Source organism: Zonotrichia leucophrys, chromosome 4A (genome assembly GCF_028769735.1).
Source record: "Zonotrichia leucophrys gambelii isolate GWCS_2022_RI chromosome 4A, RI_Zleu_2.0, whole genome shotgun sequence".
In the NCBI taxonomy this organism is placed as follows: domain Eukaryota; kingdom Metazoa; phylum Chordata; class Aves; order Passeriformes; family Passerellidae; genus Zonotrichia; species Zonotrichia leucophrys.
The window spans coordinates 6,357,575-6,370,069 of NC_088174.1; the positions used below are offsets into that span (position 1 = coordinate 6,357,575).

Here is a 12,495-nt window from a genome sequence, read left to right on the forward strand (position 1 = left end):
TCCCTTCACCTAGAGGAGCAGCTCCCATCCAGCCTGACTGAGCCCCAGCAGTTTGTGACACTCTCTCACAGCCCAATCTCCTCTGCTCTTGTCATCAGGAAACATCTATTTACCAATATATATACTATATATATATACACACATATATATATATACACACACACTCTATATACTACATATAATATAATAACTCATATTATTATAGTAATTAATTAGTAATTAATTGGAGCTAACAAGACCTTTCAGGTAACAACAGTTGGCTTTAACTGCATTTATTGTCTCCCTTCTACACTTTTTTATTGGCCTGCTTCAGAAGTGTTTTGAGTAGAAACTACAAAGAAAATGAAATGCCTCTTTGGATACTTATGGAGATGCTCTGAATGTGTAATTAGGGTCCTGATTTTAGGGTTCCTCAAGAGGCTGGATCCCAGGGAAGTTTTTTATATGCTTAGTCCTTCTACTCACTCAAAAACACATTGCCATAGTCACATCCAATCACCTCACCTACTTTGCTGGAAATGGAGAAAAATGAAAAAAATTAAACATTTCTCCAATTAAAAACTCAAGAGTTAAAAAGAAGACAATAAAAATCATATCTCAGACATATTTTTTTTTTTGCTCAAGAAATCTGCTTCAAAAACTAGACAAAACTCTCCACTGTTCCTAGCTTTTCATCTGCTTTGTCTGTGCTTGGGTTTTCTGTATCTCTCCGTGGCCAAGGGTTCTGCTTTTGAAAACTGTCCATCTGTTCCTGTGTTAATTGTTAATATGCTTATGCTAACTCCTAATGGTTAGGTTTCCTTATGTGCACTTTTTTCCACAGAAACTTTTCATCAGAGCTGACTCGAGACAGCCCAGTGATTATGGGGTGTTAGGCACACAGGTGGGTGCAGAAGCCCATTGTAAGCCAACAGCTAATCTACAAGTTTGGAAAAAATATTATATTGATGAACATGACTTGCAGTATGGAATCCATAGCTCACCTTCAGAACCCTGTAATAATCTGTAAAACAAAGCTTGTTCATTTACTCATATCCAAAATTCAGGAGGTATAAAAAATGCGAAGTAAATCAGTTGCAAAAAAAAAAGCAAAGTCATCCTCATGTATGACAGGAGAATATCCAACTGAAAATGTTCTTTTTCTTCCAGGCAATGGTATTCCTGTAATCTGAAACAGTCCTCCCTAAAACAGAGGGATTTTCCTATTTTATTCAATTCTATTTAGTGGGTTACAGCAACCTAGCTCCAACTTCCGATAAAAGAAATTTGTTTTGCAAATATGTTGAGGATGAACAAGTTGTCAAGACTTTGCATCTGATCTTGTAGCTTCAAGAATAAATAGCTGCAAGTCTAAAAGTCAAACTGACAAACTTCTACCTACTGAAATTACTAATTTTTGGTTAAGGTTTGACATATCTGGCCAGAATATCCCCAGAACTGTGCATTTCAAAGCTGTTATAAAATGACAGATGTTATAAGCAGTTATGCAGGTTTAGCCAATCTGATGACTGAGCAAGGTCAAGGCTCTACTGCTATCAAGGAACCCTCTCTGCTGCCAGAGAACAGATTTCCTTTCTAATGGACAATCCTGTTAATTTACTTGTAGAAAGAAAGGCTCCAGTAACCTGAGACACGATACACAGTGTTTAGATCAAATAAGGGGAAAAAAAAAATCTGTAATACAACCACTACAGCAGCAATACAACTACTACTGCAGCAATACAACCACTACTGAATGCATTCCCATTGTCTAAAAGATAAATAAAAGACACTAAAAACACCCTGAGATACTCTCTGGGAGTAAGTGCAAATGATTATTTTTTGCATAACCTGAACATCCACTTAAATTATTAATAAATTGCATCTGTGTCATTTCTGAGCACCAGAATCCTTTTCCTGTATGCACAACACCCCTAAGGTAGATTGTTTATTCCAATTTCTAATCTTAATAAATATTTTTCCATCTTAATGTAATTTCATGTGAACTAGAATGAAACTCAGATCCTTTTGTTTTTACTGTCACAAAAAATTCAAGATGTCCACTGATCTCTGTCCCTCTCCCAACAGAATCAAAGTTGCCAATTCATTTACACAAGATGCTTTAGTTTTCAAGTCATGTGGGTCAAACCAAAATTTTTAACTTGCTCTTTAAATTCTTAGCTTAACACAAAAACTTTTAATGAACACTGGGGCTTTTCACTTTTCAAAGGTTGAACATAGCAAAATACACACTGTAAAGTCTAATAGTGGGATAGTACTACTGAAAGAACACAATAAAACTGTTTTACTTGTAAGAGTTAATGTTTCATTTAAACACTCAGTCCATTTGAAGATGTAGAAAGAGCATGAAACTAAGATGTTTATGTTAATGTATTTTGCCTGATAACCCTGTTTATATTTGTTTACAGTTCAGCAGCACATTAGCAGTAAAGTAGAATAAACATCATAAAGTGATGGTAAGACTTGACTGCCTTAGCACAAATAGGGAAAAGTGTTCACACCACACTGAATTTAGATTAAAATCTCTCAATGTAGCGACTTTCAGAAGTGCATAAATGCAGACACAATTAGAAAAGGAAGAATAGATCCTAAATTAGCTCTGTGAATTCTGCATGTCTTACTCCTCCTAATGCATGGCACCAATAAATGTTGGAATAACCATGCTGGTGCCAAGGCTCCCATTGTCCTTAATAAGCTTTTCCATTTACAAAGCAGTCTCATGCAGGCAGGTAGAGGGTAAAAGCAGATTACTTAATGGAAAGTGTCAGTTCTGAAGGAACAGAGCTATTTCTGGGTCCACCAGGAAAACCAGTGCTTCAATGGCCAAACACAATAATTAATATCATCATCCAAAAGCCAAATGGCAGGAGAAGTTCAATAAGCTTTACCTCTTAATAAAAACCTCATTAGCTTGGCTTGGCTTCTATTATGTTATTTTCACAATTCCTGTCTTAAGTCATTGTTCTTCCCCTGTATTCTCAGGGTTACTCAAAATTGCAGTTCCACTGTGAGACTTCAACAGGAATGAGGAAGCTCTTCCATTTCAGGCACAATACAGAGGCTTTTCTACTAATCCAGTCTTTGACAAAATTATTATATCATTTATATGCAACATTGTGAATATCTCCAAGGAACCACAGCATCACTTATTCACAAACTAGACTGTTTGATCTTTAGGAAATGTCAATGTGATTTTGGGGTACTTACACTACTGTGTCAAAAACCTGGTACCAAAATTTATCATAAAGTCTGATTCAGTCTTGCAAGGAAAAAGTCAGAATAAGGTCACTGTCACACCAGACCCAGCCTCAGCTCCCACACTCTTAATTCCATCACACAGCTTTGTAATGGAAAAAAAGAGAACTACATTAATAGCTGCCTCCTGAAAAGGAGCTTTGCTCTTTCTAAAGCTAAAAACCAATTAGCTAACACCTACCACAAAGATGAGTTTGAAGAAAAATCAATCAACATGTTAAAATATAAAACAAAAATTGGGAACTTGATGTTCAGGAATATGCCATTGATCAGAAAGAAATCACTTGTGACAAAACAGAAAAGAAAATTTCACTACACAATGTCCAATAATTTTTTTGGTCCTTTTTGTCCCTCATTTCTTAGACTCTTTCTGTGCTTCTGATTTAGGAAGAAAAATTTCAACTACAAATACACACCAAAAATTCATCTACAGACTGCTTTAAACATTTATTATGATTCAAGGGGAATGAAGAGAACTTTAAAAGTCTGTTTTGATTTTTTATTACTATAATGCTGTACCAAGACTGCACAAGTGACGGTTCCATTGAAATAATTATCCTGCTATAGTGAGTTAAGTGACAGAAAATGTGTATTAGAGAAAGAATGCTGATATTAGGCAATAATTACTGTAGCAAAATCCCTGAAACAACAGTTGTGACAAATTAGGTATAACTAATTCTGTGCTCTCCCCTGATTTTAGATGTACTGAGACACAGCTGAATCCTGCCCAAAGAGATGACAGTTGCCTTCCTAACAGCCAGTGAGGCATCGTGGTCTTCCCCAAAGTTACCCAACATTCACAGCATCCCTACATCCCCCCATATCATAGGAAACCTGATGGATACCCTGGAAGAGAGGCTTTTGCCTTGGTGTGGATTTTATTTTCCATTTAGCAAATTTAATTTGGGGGTTTTGCTTTTTGGGTACTTTTCCACTGATCTTCAAAACATGGCAAAAGAACTTAAGAATGTACAAGCTCCATTGCAAACATTATGGGATTTTACCAACACCTTGTTTTCCCTCTCCTGAAAGACAGAAGATACACAGAAATACAGGTAATAAACCACAGATACAATGGAAGTTCTGGTTTTTTTCTCATTACTTTCTTAAGTAACATTTAGTCATACTTCCTTCCTTCTGGGTATTTGGAAGCTCATGATTTAAAAGGAAGCTTATGATTTAATGTTAAAAATGGCAGTTCTGGAAACTAAAATCAAAACAGGTCAAAGTTGTGCGTGGTAGCACTGTCAGGAATCATTTGACTACAACTTAGGAAAAGACACTGAGAAAATATACATGATAATACTAGCAATTATAAGTAATTATAACAGTGACTTTCTAGAAATAAACTGGCAGCTATAGGCCTTTATTCCATTCAAACATAATTTATCAATTAACTAAACAGCACAGAAGTCCAAGAAGGAATTAGAGAAACGACAAATAAGAAAATCTGTCCACTATCCACATTATTTTAATGTTATTTGCAAGTTCAATATCCCATAACCTCACTTTGCAATAAAATCCCATTGTGGTTTCTGCAATATTGAGTTATTTATATCACTGAAGGCCAATTTTTCTCCACTTAATACAGTCAACAAGAATTTGAACAAAAAAAAGGTGTCATACACCAAACCACACAGAAATTGCTGTTGTTATTGACCTTAAATCACTGAAGTCAACCAGTCAAATCAAATCTACAAATAGATAAAATAAGTAATATTTTACAGATAAATAAATAGATTAAAAGAGTAAATAGTTCTTACTTTATAAAAAGCTCCATCAGAAAAGTCATTCTGACTTCTGACAGCTGACAGAGCAGGTGTTGACATATGTGGTCAATGCATTAAAAGGATTATGCCCAGTATTCTCTGCTGATGCAGTGATTGCAGGAATTGAGAGGGAAGAAGGCAGAGCCAAAATTATTTAATTATTGATTTTCTACACATGGTTTAAATTTTCTGTATTATCAGCTAATTTGAGAGAGAGAGAAGCTCAAACAATTGGCATGAGAGCATGAAATTACATAATAGTAAAGTAAAAAGTTTCAGGATCAGATCTGTTTGAAAAGCAACTTGCTGCAACAGCTTAGTCTAGAATTTCACTCATGATTTCAGGCTCAAGAAATGTTAAGGCTCTCTGAAGAAGGGGAGAATCTTAGAAACACCCTATGAGGAGTACACGAAGCTCAAAAAAGGAGGATCACAAACACATTAAGGATAGTCTGCATTATTGAAACATTTGTAAAACAAAAATTCAAGAAAATAAATAACTCTGAATTACTAAAGGACCACCTGTTTCCACAATTAAACCTGTTTCATTATGAGGGAAAAAGACTGAAAGAAACCAAAGAATAAAAATTTCATGATTAACAGAACAGAGCTCTGAAAAGAAATACTTTGCTACTTGTGAAATGTAGCAGCTTTTATTTTTAATTCAGTGCTGTTCAGACCAGATCTTGGGGATTAAAGCAGCAAAGAGAGACAGGAAAAAAAATATAAATGGATAAAAAAAGTTTGCACATAGCCACCTCAATAATTCAACCATCAGAAAACTCCACTTGCTGCCTCCTCTGACTCAGATGGGACACACAAACTCAGGCCCTCAGATCAGCTTGGCAGAGATTTCGTGCATCTATGCTTAGTTCTATATTAAGATGATCAACACTGTGCTACTCCTTATACACCATATGCCATTTTCAACACATCACATCCATCCATGCTCTGTGCTTGCTGCTTCATTTCTTTGCATTTAATTTGTGGCCTTTGTCCACAGGAGCTGTGTACAGAAACGCAAAGGCCTAAGGAGAGGTGAGGAATTCAGCCCTGTGCAAGCCAGGCTCCAAGGAGCAATCACCAGGGCAACAGCAGCTGCCTGCATCCTTCAGGGGAGCAGCAGCCCTGGAATGAAGGGACCCAGCATAATTTATCTGACTCATAGGTATTTATATCTGCTCATTACCCACCACAGTCTGCATCCTGTTTTTACTACAGAAAATAATGGAGGGTAAAACACAGTCATTGGTAAAAAAATCCAAAGTTGTAAATTTGAGGTTTGAGCTAAGGTATTGGATGAAGTGGGATACATGAAAAAAGTATTTTCAAGTCCTTAGAAACAATATTTCCTATTGTACATGATGAATTCTACCCTGACTGATTTAATGTGGTTTGATCTGCAGCCATGAACTCCTAAGACAAACAAAAATACTGACTTGCAAATTACTTGCAGATACTATTAATGATTTTCAGAAATTCGTGTTATTGGGTTTACCAACTTTCACACTATTAATTACACATTCAAGTAAATTTTTTCTTTAAACTGTAGTCCGTGAGCTAATGTTTCTCTGTTGCTCTACATCATCATTTTGGACAGTTCCAAACACAGCTCAGACACGAATCATTTCCCTACGTTACCCTCTGCTGTCACTTTTTTTGTTCTATGTAAACGTCTCTTTTGGCAATTATTTTCATAATAGATATTTTATTGGAAATGTCGTTTCTTCCCCCACAATCTCCTAATTTCTTCTGCGAAAGTTTCTCAAAAAAGAATTGCACAGGTATCAAGGCAATAATTGGGTATTTTGGAAGCATTTAACTTGTTAGTTAGTTTCAGTATTCCTTAACATCATTCCTTCTGATTCAGGTCATCACACTGCTGCTCTCTGCTGTCCATAAGAAGATTCTACATGAAATTATTACAGATAAGGCATTCATTTTAGGCTCTATAACAAATGTATGTACACTGGAAATTTTTAAATTCTAATTTTGCTTTCTTATGAAAATCAAATCTAATTGTAACTGGCAAGAAACAAAAACAAAGAAAATTCAAATAATTGCAAATACCATGAGTTAAACATGAGAAGAATCACAGCGTTTTGCAAAGCAGTTGCACTCACACTTGAATTTTATACAAACTATGAGATACATGCTCACCTTTAGTCCTTAATTCTTTATTTCTGTTTTACCACCACCTGATGAAAAATTCATTCAATGGATACTTTTCAGTATGTACTGAATGGATAATTAGATTCAAATTTGCACACTGCAAGTGGTCTCTGCATGGGCTGACTTCAAAACAGTACAGAGAATATAGTTGTCACTTAATAGCAGTTTGCATATTTTCCATCATGACAAGACAGAAATGAAACTTTTAAGAACAAGAAAGTTGAAACAGCTCAAAGATTTAATAGAAGATGAAAAATATTACCTCTCTTGCATGATTTTTAAATTAGATTATTTGAAGTCATTAGAATGAATACACTTCCAGGACAGGAATTCTTCTAAAGGGAAAAATCTTTCACAGTAATAATTTATATTGACCTAGGTTCTCCTACCTACAGTTTAAGAAGAAACACTATACAAGAAGCAGAAAATAATTCTTGCCAACTGATGGCACAATCCATAACAGATGTAATTGTGTGAATACATGTATCAGGTCAAAAACCTGTACCTGATACATACACAGCAACATTTGCGAGAACATTGTTTAGTCTATAATAAGAAAAGGAATGCAACTGAAAACATGAAATTTTGCACAAAGTGGGCTTAGGTGTTCCCCATTTCTATGGCTTTATTCTCCTGAGATTCAGTTTATTCTGCCCCTTTTTTTCTGCCCGTCACTTATCATTTCACTTTAATGGTACCACCCATGGCCTCCTGAATAAAACCCTCCAGAATCCTGAAAATCTGACAGTTATGCCAAATTATATATGCAACACCAAACAGGCACAGCTACAACAGAAATTGTGAATCTATTTTTGCATGGGTATATCAGAGATATTCTGATTTAAAGTTTGGCTGCAAACACAGTGAGCCTATTTAGATTTTGGCCTCTTACTCCAAAAATCCCTTCATCCATTTTGTTTAGGATGCTTCTTCTGCTCCAGTTCCTGATACAATGGGGAAAAGGGCCTCTATAAATGCCTGAAAAACACCAAGGAAAACAACTCACAAATACAAATTTTCTGCATTCTGAGTTAACAATAGCAGCTGGATTGTCCCCAACACATGGATGGGATTAGTCAGTCTTCCAGGTGCTCATGGCTACAAGCAATAAACAAAACTGTCTTAATTACGATTTAACATAAATTAGGATTAGCATACCCAGGAAGGCTTAGTGTGTTATCAGCAGCGTGCATTTTACCTAAGCTAGCATTTTGTGTGCTCTCAGTTATACCAGCTGTTTATCTCCTCATGTAGGTTGACTCTGACACAAAAGGATTTCATGACAGGTAAGGTGGGATTTCTAAAATTCTGTATAGAATATAAGCCTAAAAGCATTACCACCCAAACAGCCATGTACTTCATCCAGCATGTGGGATTTATTTTTAATTAAACTGTTTATTTTCAATTTAAATGCCTAAAAATGCCCTTACATACTTTGAAGGAAATGTTCCCCAAGCAGTGGTCAATACCTGTGACTATTTCCAGAAACACTCTGTTCTCATTTTGTTTTCATGCAACATTCTTGTGAAACCTGGACTATTTTCACACTTGATATTCACAGCATGTACTTATTCAAAGAACTGTATTCATAAGCAAATTATTAAGGAAATTTAAAAAAGGACTTTTCTAGTGTTCATACACTTATAAATTCACAAAACTAGAACACAAATAGGTTTAATAATTGCTTGAAAATTTTCTCTTTTTCTTTTTGCTTGTTTTTTGAAGTCTTAATGCACTGAACTTTTATTCTGGAAAATTATTTTGGTAGGTCTTAGAATATAAACTGTTGTCAATCCAGAGGAAAACATCCACAACATCCACGTCTGCACAGTGAAAAAGGACATGAAATAAAAGGATTTCAACTCATCCCTAATTCTGACCCAAGACTCACCTTTATGTCACCAAAAAAACTCATTCCCCCTCTAAGATTGGCAATTTGCTTGTCAGTTTCCCCATTCTTGACAGATTTAGGCAAGATATGATGAATGGCTTTGGCAGAGCTGCCATCAGCAGGATGTTAACATTTCCCCATGAATATCAGCAACTCCAGCTCTGCTACAACACAGAGCCACAGAGGAGAACAGAAAGCCATGGAGAAGTCAGACCACAAATTGCAATTCCACATTAGGACTTGCACATGAGATCTTGCACTTTAGGAACAAAATTCCACATGTGCAATGTTGGAATTAAAAGTCAATCTGAAGTTCTTATCTCCAGAGATATTTTCTACAAATAAATCATATTTTGAATTTCCTTCAGACATTGAAAAATATTCCAGGAAATTGCCAAGAAAGAATTTGATGCCAGCAGAGTACTTCCCGTGACAATACTCTAAAAAATCCATTACATTTATTGTGTGATAATTCTTTCATATTAGGAAACCAGGACAAATGTGTTGTGAAATCTCTGTGAAAAGAAACCATAAATACTAAAAAATCAATACCTAATTCTGGTAAGGCTGGAAAATGCTTTCAATACTCTCATGGTTAAACCCCAGATGGTAACTGAGCTCCACACAGCCTCTCAGTCACTTTACTCTGGTGGGTTTACTCTGGTTGGGGAGTGAATAAAAGTAGGAAAAACTCATGGTTTGGGATAAAGGCAGCTTAACAGGTGAGGCAAACCAAGGGACTCATTGCCCACTCCCCATGGCAGGCAGGGGCTCAGCCATGCCCAGCACAGCAGGGCTCCATCACCTGTGACAGTGACTGGGGAAGGCAAACACCATCACTGCAAACGTCCCCCCTTCCTCCTCCTGCCCAGGTTTCCATGCTGAGCTGGTGCCATATTATGGGATGTCCCTGGGGCAGCTGGGGGCAGCTGTCCTGGCTGTGTCCCCCCCAGCTCCTTGGGAGCCTCTTGCTGGTGGGGTGGGTGAGGAGCAGGAAAGGCCTTGGCTCTGTGTTAGTGCTGCTCGTGATAACAAAAACAGCCCTGAATTATCAACAGAAATCCAAAACATAGGCCCATACCAGCTACTATGAAGAAAATTTACTCTATTCCAGCTAAAATCAGCGCAAATATTATTTAAAAATGCATTATCAGCCTAATCAATAAACTTCAAGGAGAGCTTTCTGATTCCAAAAAAAAAGGAAAAGGAAATAGAAGCATTTTTTAAAAAAAGGGGGCTTAAGGTTGTGTGGAGGTGAGTCCTAGCAGTTTGGACCCTTGCCTTCCATCATGAATTCTATTCCTGGAAGAAAATATACTCCAGGTACCCTATTTTTATAAAATGATGCTGCACAACTATAAGAAAAATCATTTGCTAGAAGATTTAGCATGCAAGGAAATACTCATCCAGGGCTTAAAATGTTTCTAGCTTCCAGCTATTCTCCCCACTATCAGTGTGCCACAGTTCCTCTTGTATTGATCCCTGATCCAGGGTTAAGCACCTGATTTTCGAGACACTGCTGGTGCACGTGGGGCTGCAGTGATGCAAAGGGGATTTCACTGCTCTCTCCATCACCTGACCTTAGAGGGTTGTGAAAGGGGAGGACAGCAGAGCAAGAAAAATAAAGAAATCAATCGACAACCAGGTCCATCTGAGCGAAGATGAGTCCAGCAACTCCATGTGCACAACATGTCCAGTAAGGGGTGGTTTCCTTTGTTTTTTTAGAACAAGTACAACTAAAGTAACTAGAGAGGAAGCTACTGAATTGCTTCTGCCAGATGTAATGAATTAATAGTTTGCTCTTCCCCCTCTGGATTCAGAATTAATTCTTAGCCTATACTGGCATTTCTCTCACTGGAAAATTTAATTTGCATCATTAAAGCCCTGAGTCTATTACAACTGACACAGATGGGCACCAGAAAAAAAAACTGTATAAATTTGGTAAATTTGTTAATATTGATGATTCTAAGTATTATTCAAAATTCTAATTAAACACCAATAAACTGTTTTAGCTAAAGAAAATCTTACATTAACCCCAACAGAGACAAAAATGTATTTCACTGATAATAGATCTGACTTCTCACTTAGATTTTAAGTTTACCCACATTAACATCAAACGAATTAACTGCTTTCCTGAATATAGAACCTTTTTCTTAATCTATTGGTTCCATGGTGACATGATGACTGATCTTACACAGCAGGGAACAAATATCTACTGGTTTCCAGATCCATTACCTGTGACAACACCAGCAGTCTATTACTCAAAAAATTATGCGTAAGTTGATACACTCGATTTGACATTCAATTTTGTCTTCATTTATATTAATAGTAAAAATATGAGCATTCCCAGAAAAACATGATCATTTCCTTAAATGACTGTGAGAAGAAAAGATTGTAGTAGTGTTCTGATAATACTGCCACACAGCCCTGGTGGAAATCACTGCTTAACCATTCCACCATAACTAATACTTTTCTGTATCTCTTTACATAAATTTCATAATAATGACTATAAGAAGATACAAAATCAACAAGCAGAGCATGCCTGATACATTTTGGGTACCTTGCACCAAATATAAAAATGTCTAGATGCAAAACAGATTTCCTAAAGAATTAACAGGCTGACATGAAGATAAGCTGGAGTGGTTTTAAGCATGAGTAAGTGATATGAGGCTATCCAACATTTAATACAAGGCCACATTTTTATTTACACCTGAAAAGAACCAATTAAATTAATGTCCTGGAAACAACCACATGTAATAGTCCACCATAAATCTTTATGCATTCTTGCATGTATTTTAAAGACTTTTCCTCCTCTTTGTTCTTTCCAATGTCAGCACAATGGTTATTGCCTTCCCTCTCACAGTTCAGATATTGGCTGCACCTTCAGGATGATGCTGAATAGTAAGACCTATACTTTGAAATTGTCCATGCCCTTAAGAACATTTGCTCTGGAATAACAGCAGGGAATTGCTCATTTCCCCTTACCCAAAAATTTTCCCTTCCATGTGCCTGATAAAGACTAAAACAAAAACATGCAGAGCAGCATGTGTAAATATCCACTGCAAATCCTCCTTAAACTCAAAACAAAAGACTTGATGCAATAAGAACAAGCATCATTTAACATGGAAAAAACCACAGGTTTAATCCCTTGGGAGCTACTATCATTCCAGACTTATAGTTGAACTTTTTGGTTTGTTCACATTTATAGTAACCTTAGAGAGTCTAGAATAAAATCTTCAGTTTAAAAGAATGCCATCAGTTTGAAAGCAACTCAGAGTATTTTACCTAATATCAAAGAACAGAACTACAAAATTATTATTAATATTATTGAAAGTGATTGCAGTTTTCTGTGATTTTCAATTCTTTAATCTGGTTATGTGGATGTACCCTGCAATGTCATCATGGCTA

At 36.3% G+C, this 12,495-nt stretch overlaps 1 long non-coding RNA gene across 1 annotated transcript in view; it reads right to left on the bottom strand.

The window, feature by feature from the left end:
- The window catches only part of LOC135447960 (uncharacterized), a 92,634-nt gene that overhangs the window by 16,040 nt on the left and 64,099 nt on the right, over positions 1-12,495 (bottom strand). The gene's annotated exons all lie outside the window — the stretch shown is intronic.